This window comes from Lithobates pipiens, unplaced genomic scaffold, assembly GCF_037356315.1.
Source record: "Lithobates pipiens isolate NorthernLeopardFrog02 unplaced genomic scaffold, aLitPip1_a1.2 Scaffold_16, whole genome shotgun sequence".
NCBI lineage: Eukaryota > Metazoa > Chordata > Amphibia > Anura > Ranidae > Lithobates > Lithobates pipiens.
This window is the reverse complement of record NW_027507748.1, coordinates 403112634-403120844: the sequence shown is the minus strand read 5'-3', so window position 1 is coordinate 403120844 and position 8211 is coordinate 403112634.

Genomic DNA, 8211 nt, shown 5'->3' with positions numbered 1-8211 from the left:
ACCTCTACAAAAAACCCCAGCATGCTTAGGGAGATGCTCCATCCTGGAACCAGTTTTGTGTTGTATAGACTGGGGAGTGTGATATCTGTTCTGTGCGGTGAGTTAACGCCTGTGTGGCAAACCTCTACAACAGAGACAGGGACTGGTGCAGCACAAGGCTGCACTCAGTTGTTAGACAGGGAATCTAAGTATGTAGTTAGAGGTCAAGCTGACCAGGATTTATTTTCATGTTTTATTTTTGTTTGGCTGTTATATGTATCACTGCATGTAGCATAAATAAACCGCATCTTTTGTTTTTTGCACCTACAACGCTGTCTGCTGTGCCTGATTTTGTGTTGTGAACCCATCCAGGGGGTCACACACACCCGCTGCCGAGCTAACCCCTCACAGTTGGTGGAGAATTTTGGCAGTTTTTTTTCAATTTTTTTTTAAAGGCCAGCATGGAAGAGATACTGAGACAGCTGGCTCTAGCAAATGCAAACCAGCAGCAAGCAAATGCAAATCAGCAGCAAACAAATGCGGCTTTACAAAAGAGCCTTGCAGCCCAGCAGAAAGCTCACCTGCAGAGTCTGGAAGCTCAGCAACAAGCACAGCAACAATCTGAAACCCGCTTTATAGACCTGTTGCAGAAGCAAGAGCAGAGTTTTCAACAGAAATTAGAGACATTAATACAGCAACGTCCACAGACCAATGAAGCAAGTGGTTACAATAATACCGCATCCTTTGGTGTGAGCCGTTTATTGACAAAAATGACTGGAGAGGATGATCCGGAGGTGTTTTTGACCACATTTGAAAGGACTGCTGAAAGGGAAAAGTGGCCTAAGGAGCTATGGGCTGGACTGGTGGCCCCTCTGTTAACTGGGGAATCGCAGAAAGCTTATTATGACCTAGAGCCTGACCAAGCAAAAGACTATGTGGTGCTAAAAACAGAAATATTGGCATGGCTGGGTGTCACCCTGGCCGTCCGGGCTCAGCGTGTGCATAATTGGACTTTTCAGGTTGGAAAACCCCCCAGGTCTCAAATGTATGATCTCATTCACCTGAGCAGGAAGTGGCTGCAGCCAGAGACTTTGACCGCACCAAACATTGTGGAACGTGTTGTTATGGATCGTTTCCTGAGAGCTCTTCCTACTGCCATCCAAAAATGGGTAAGCCATGGAGACCCAGAAAATGCAGATAAACTTGTGGATCTGGTTGAGAGGTACTTGGCTACAGAGAACCTGACCACCTCTTCCAGGGACTCACGGACTTTCCACACTAAGACCAGATCATTCCCAGTGGCGGGTAAGATGACTCCAAGGGGTGAGGGTGGAGAGAGTGAGAGGGTGGGAGTTCTACCTAAGGTCTGGCGGGAGCAGCCCAGGAAGCCCATGCTGCAAGAGACAGCGAAAAAGATTATTTGCTACCGCTGCCAGCAAGAGGGACATATTGCAGCCAATTGCCCCGTTGTGGATGAGCCTATGCAATGTGACTTTATAAGGGAGAGACGTCAGTCGCTGTTTGCGACAGTTGCATGCACTGCCATTTGGGGACCTGAGAAACATTTATGTAAAATGTGTATTAATGGTAGAAATGTTGATGTGTTGCTGGATTCAGGTAGCCTGGTAACATTGATAAAAGCTGAATTAGTTACTACAGAGGTCTCTGGGAAGAACAGGGTGGCTGTTATTTGTGTGCATGTGGACACCCGAGAGTATCCTGTAACTTCAGTGTTTTTTGAGACCCCCAAAGGTAACCTCTCTCATCAGGTGGGGTTAGTGTCTCACTTACCACATGATGCTATTGTGGGAAGGGATTTTCCAAAATTCTGGGAACTCTGGGATTGTCCTGAGCCCCCCACTGGTGCCCCTATAAACCAGGAAGATGACCAGAATTCCTCTGGGAGTGGTAAGGACTCTCCTGAATTTCCCTTGTCGGTATTGGCGGGGGAAACTCGAGAAACTGGGGGGAGCCAACATCCTCAGATGAAAACATGCCGTCTGTGGAGTTTTCGGATCTTGAGGTTCACAGGGAAAATTTTGCCACAGAACAGTTAAAAGACCCCACCCTAATAAAGGCACGGGAAAATGTGGTGAAAATAGATGGCGAGTTAGTGAACCCAGATAAGACTTGCCCTTATCCTTACTTCACTATGGAAAGAGACCTGCTGTATCGAGTGGCTCAAAGGGCAGAAGAAACCATTGAGCAACCTGTAGTGCCCAAACCTTACAGGAAGTTGGTGTTAGAATTGGCTCATGGGCACATTCTGGGAGGTCATCTGGGGACAGAGAAAACCAGAGAGAGGGTATTGCAGAGATTCTATTGGCCTGGGGTCATGAAGGAAATAGAAAATTATTGTTCCTCCTGCCCTGTGTGTCAGAAGTCGACACCTATGCCACATTTCCGTAACCCGCTGGTACCTCTTCCTATCATTGAGGTCCCCTTTGAAAGGATCGCAATGGATTTGGTAGGTCCGATAATGAAGTCCGCCAGGGGGCATCAGTACATTTTGGTTATATTGGACTATGCCACCCGTTATCCGGAAGCAATTCCTCTCCGAAATACCTCGGCCAAAACCATAGCCAAAGAGATATCTCTTGTTTTTAGCCGTGTGGGTATTTGTAAGGAACTGCTTACGGACCAAGGTACACCCTTTATGTCCCGGGTTATGAAAGAATTATGCAAGTTGTACAAAGTGACGCAATTGCGTACATCTGTGTATCACCCCCAAACAGATGGGTTGGTTGAAAGATTCAACAAAACCCTTAAACAAATGTTAAAGAAGGTGGTGGATAGAGATGGAAAGAATTGGGACTGTCTAATACCCTATCTAATGTTTGCCATTAGGGAGGTACCCCAATCCTCTACGGGTTTCTCACCCTTCGAGTTTCTCTATGGGAGACACCCAAGAGGGCTGCTGGATATCGCCAAGGAAACTTGGGAAAATGAGAGTTCTCCTCACAGGAGCGTGATTGAGCATGTCGCCCTGATGCAAGATAGAATTGCACAGGTAATGCCAATTGTAAAGGAACATTTAACCCAAGCGCAGTTAGCACAGCAGAGAGTGTACAACCGTGGGGCCAAGACCCGTACTTTTTCCACGGGGGATAGGGTCTTGGTGCTAGTCCCTACGGTTGAAAGCAAATTTCTGGCCAAATGGCAAGGTCCATACGAAGTAATTGAAAAAATTAGTGAGGTGAACTACAGGATTAGACAGCCAGGAAGGCGAAAGCCGGAGCAGATTTATCACGTCAATCTGCTGAAAGCCTGGAGGGATAGGGAATCCCTAGTCGCAGAGACTTTGTCACAAGCACAGCCTGATTGCTTAGTTCCTGAGGTTGGAATAGCAGACACCTTATCGAAAGCCCAACAACAGGAGGTTAAAGAGTTTGTACTTCGTAACAAAGAGATTTTCTCTGAGCTGCCGGGACAAACATCTGGCGTAGAGCATGACATTATCACCCCGCCAGGAGAAAGGGTAAAACTAAAACCTTATAGAATACCAGAGGCCCGATGGGAGGCAATACGTGGGGAGGTTCAAAGGATGCTGGAATTGGGTGTGATAGAGGAGTCCCAGAGTGACTGGTCCAGTCCTATCGTACTAGTGCCAAAACCTGATGGGAGCTGGCGGTTTTGTAACGATTTTCGACAATTGAATAAAGTTACAAAATTTGACACCTACCCCATGCCGCGTATAGATGAGTTGATTGACCGGCTGGGAACAGCCCGATATATGACAACTCTTGATCTCACCAAAGGGTATTGGCAAATTCCCCTGGCCGAGTCAGCCAAGGAGAAAACTGCGTTTGTAACCCCAGATGGGGCATTCCAATATAAGAGAATGCCGTTTGGGTTACAGAATGCACCGGCAACATTCCAGCGGAAAATGGATAAGATTCTGAGGCCCCATCAGAAATATGCTGCAGCTTACCTGGATGATGTGATTATCCATAGCACAGACTGGGTCTCACATTTGCCAAAAGTACAAGCAGTCCTAGACTCTATCCGGGAAGCTGGGTTTACGGCCAATCCAAAGAAGTGTACCATTGGACAGGAGGAGGCCAAATATCTTGGGTACACTATTGGGAGGGGGGTGATAAAACCCCAAGTCAATAAAGTCGAGGCCATACAGAGTTGGCCACGTCCCAACAGCAAGAAACAGGTACGAGCCTTTCTGGGTATCGCTGGCTATTATCGATGATTCATTCCCCATTTTGCTTCTCAGGCTGTGCCCCTCACAAACCTGACAAAAGGGAAAGAGTCGGTCATGGTTAAATGGTCCCCAGAGGCTGAAGAAGCATTTCAGTCCTTAAAAACAGCCTTATGTAGCCAGCCAGTGTTGTACTCACCAGACTTCTCTAAGGACTTCGTGGTACAAACTGATGCATCAGACGTTGGGTTAGGGGCAGTGTTATCCCAGGTCTGGAACGGGGAAGAGCACCCAGTCATTTACCTCAGCAGGAAGTTGAAGTCCCATGAGATAAATTACGCCACGATTGAGAAGGAATGTTTAGCAGTGAAGTGGGCTCTAGATTCCCTTCGGTACTATCTGCTAGGTAGGCACTTTGACCTGGTGACTGATCACGCTCCTTTAACCACTTGCTTACTGGGCACTTAAACCCCCCTCAGTCCCAGACCAATTTTCAGCTTTCAGCGCTGATGCACTTTGAGTGACAATTACGCGGTCATACAACACTGTACCCAAATGAATTTTTTATCATTTTTTTCCCACAAATAGAGCTTTCTTTTGGTGGTATTTAGTTACAGCTCGGAGTTTTATTTTTTGCTAAACAAACAAAAAAAGATGCAAAAAAAAAAAAAAAAAAAATCATGTTTTAATAGTTTGTTATAAAATTTTGCAAACGGGTCATTTTTCTCCTTCATTGAAGTGCGCTGATTAGGCGGCACTGATAGGCTGCATTGGTGGGCACTGATGGGCTGCATTGGTGGGCACTGATGGGCTGCATTGGTGGGCACTGATAGGCTGCACTGGTGGGCACTGATAGGCATAGTTAAGGCGGCACTAATAGGCACAGATAAGGCGGCACCGATGGGCACAGATAAGGCGGCACTGATGGGCAAAGATGGGCACAGATAAGATGGCACGGATGGGTGGCACGGATAAGTGGCACGGATGGGTGGCACGGATGGGCACTGATAGGTACCACAGATAGATGGGACTGATGGGCACTGATAGGTGGCACTGATAGGTGGCTCTGATAGGTGGCACTGCTGGGCACTGATGGGCGGCACTGATGGGCGGCACTGCTGGGCACTGATGGGCGGCACTGGGGTGCAGCACCTTTGAGGCAGATTTTGGGTGGCACTGTGGGTGGCACTGCTGGGTGGCACTGTGGGTGGCACTGTGGGCACTGCTGGGTGGCACTGTGGGCACTGCTGGGTGGCACTGTGGGCACTATGGGCACTGCTGGGTGGCACTGACAGGGGGGCACTTACTTTATTTCAGGATGGCACTGCGGGTGGCAGGTGGGCACTGGCAGGGGGCAGGTGTCCGTTTAAATTGCTGGCCGTGATCGGGACTGATGTCCCGAACACGGCCGCCGGCGATCGGCTTTTTTTTTTTCTCCTCGCGCTGTCAGCGCGAGGAGGAATACTAGCCGATTACCGGCTCCGTTTTATCACATGATCAGCTGTCATTGGCTGACAGCTGATCACGTGATAAGGGGTCGGGATCGACCCCTTACACGGATCGGTGATCAGGCGAGTCTCACGGACTCGCCGATCACAGAGCGCGCCGCGCGCGCCCCTCAGGGGGCGCGCAGGCCGCTCGTAACCGGGACTACGTCAATAGACGTAGTCCCGAAAATGTGGGTCCGCGCTATTGCCGTCATTTTGCAATAGCGCGGATCCCAAGTGGTTAAAGTGGATGGCTCAAAACAAGGAGACCAATAGAAGGGTAAATAGGTGGTTCCTGGCCCTACAGGATTTTAACTTTACAGTTAAGCATCGCCCTGGTGTTAAAATGGGGAATGTGGATGCTTTGTCTCGGATACATGCGTGTCTGACTGCTTGTGTTACAACCCCAAGGTTGAAACAAGAGGGGGGGGGGTATGTGGCAACACGCAGGTAAAATCACCTGGTTGTATCCAGGATGGGAAATATGTGTGCCCTAGATTCAGGCTTTATGCAGACTTGTACAATTAGAGGGGAAGAGTTAATGAGCCCAGCTGAAGTAAGTGGGCTCATTAAGACCTCTACAAAAAACCCCAGCATGCTTAGGGAGATGCTCCATCCTGGAACCAGTTTTGTGTTGTATAGACTGGGGAGTGTGATATCTGTTCTGTGCGGTGAGTTAACGCCTGTGTGGCAAACCTCTACAACAGAGACAGGGACTGGTGCAGCACAAGGCTGCACTCAGTTGTTAGACAGGGAATCTAAGTGTGTAGTTAGAGGTCAAGCTGACCAGGATTTATTTTCATGTTTTATTTTTGTTTGGCTGTTATATGTATCACTGCATGTAGCATAAATAAACCGCATCTTTTGTTTTTTGCACCTACAACGCTGTCTGCTGTGCCTGATTTTGTGTTGTGAACCCATCCAGGGGGTCACACACACCCGCTGCCGAGCTAACCCCTCACAATACACATTGAAACTCTTAAGGTTTGACCTCATATTATATGGTTTTGGTAAACCTGAAGACAAAAAACAGCAGAAAATCTGATAGTGTGTATGGGGCTTTAGACAGAATTTTAATGGTTCAAAGAATGTCAGACAAAATGGTCAGCCTTCACACATGTTAACTTCATCAAATGGTTGGCCCTCATGCATGTGCAGTTTATCAAATCTGGACACCCCTGCTTTTGGATATTGAGTTCACCAGAGATTCAGAGGTTGCCATTGGAGTCCTCTTCCAATGACATCATGGAGCTGATGGATGAAGACCTTGCCCTCCTCCACCTTCTATCTCAGGATGCCCCACAGATGCTCAATAGGGTTTAGGTCTGGAGACACACTTGGCCAGTCCAACATCTTTACCCTTAGCTTCTTTAGCAAGGGAGTGGTTGTCTTGGAGGTGTGTTTTGGGTCATTATCATGTTGAAATACTGCCCTGTGGCCCAGTCTACGAAGGGAGGGGATCATGCTCTGCTTCAGTATGTCACAGTATATGTTGGCATTCATGGTTCCCTCAATGAACTGTAGCTCCCCGATGCTGGCAGCACTCGTGCAGACCCAGACCATGACACTCACGTCACCATGCTTGACTGTAGGCAAGATACACTTGTCTTTGTACTCCTCACCTGGTTGCTGCCACACACGCTTAACACCATCTGAACCAAATAAGTTTATCTTGGTCTCATCAGACAACAGGACATGGTTCCAGTAATCCATGTCCTTAGTCAGCTTGTTTTCAACAAACTGTTCGCAAGCTTTTTTGTGAATCATCTTTGGAAGAGGCTTCCTTCTGGGACGACAGCCATGCAGAACAGTTTGATGCAATGTGCGGCGTATGGTGTGAGCACTGACAGACTGACCCCCCACCCCCTTCAACCTCTGCAGCAATGATAGCAGCACTCATATGTCATGTCTATTTCCCAAAGAACACCTCTGGATATGATGCTGAGCATATGCACTCAACTTCTTGGGTCAACCACGGCGAGGCCTCTTCCAAGTGGAACCTGTCCTGTTAAACCACTGTATGGTCTTGGCCACCATGCTGCAGCTCAGTTTCAGTGTCTTGGCAATCTTCTTATAGCCTAGGCCATCTTTATGTAGAGCAACAATTTTTTATTTCAGATCCTCAGAGTTCTTTGTCATGAGGTGCCATGTTGAACTTCTAGTGACCAGTATGGAGAGTGAGAGTGATAACACCAAATTCAAATGAGTCACATGACACCGGGGAGGGAAAATGGCTAATTGGGCCCAATTTGGACATTTTCACTTAGGGATGTACTCACTTTTGTTGCCAGCGGTTTAGACATTAATGGCTGTGTGTTGACTGTTGAGTTATTTTAAGGTGACAACAAATTTCCACTGTTATACAAGCTGTACACTCACTACTTTACATTGTAGCAAAGTAATTTCTTCAGTGTTGTAACGTGAAAAGATATAATAAAATATTTACAAAAATATGAAGAGTGTACTCACTTTTGTGAGATATTGCATATACACATACAGACACACAGTATATACCTAGTATACACACACACATGTACCACCACCAGCTACAGTTACTGGCTCTCTACTCTCCCCCTCCAGAGCTCACTGGAGCGC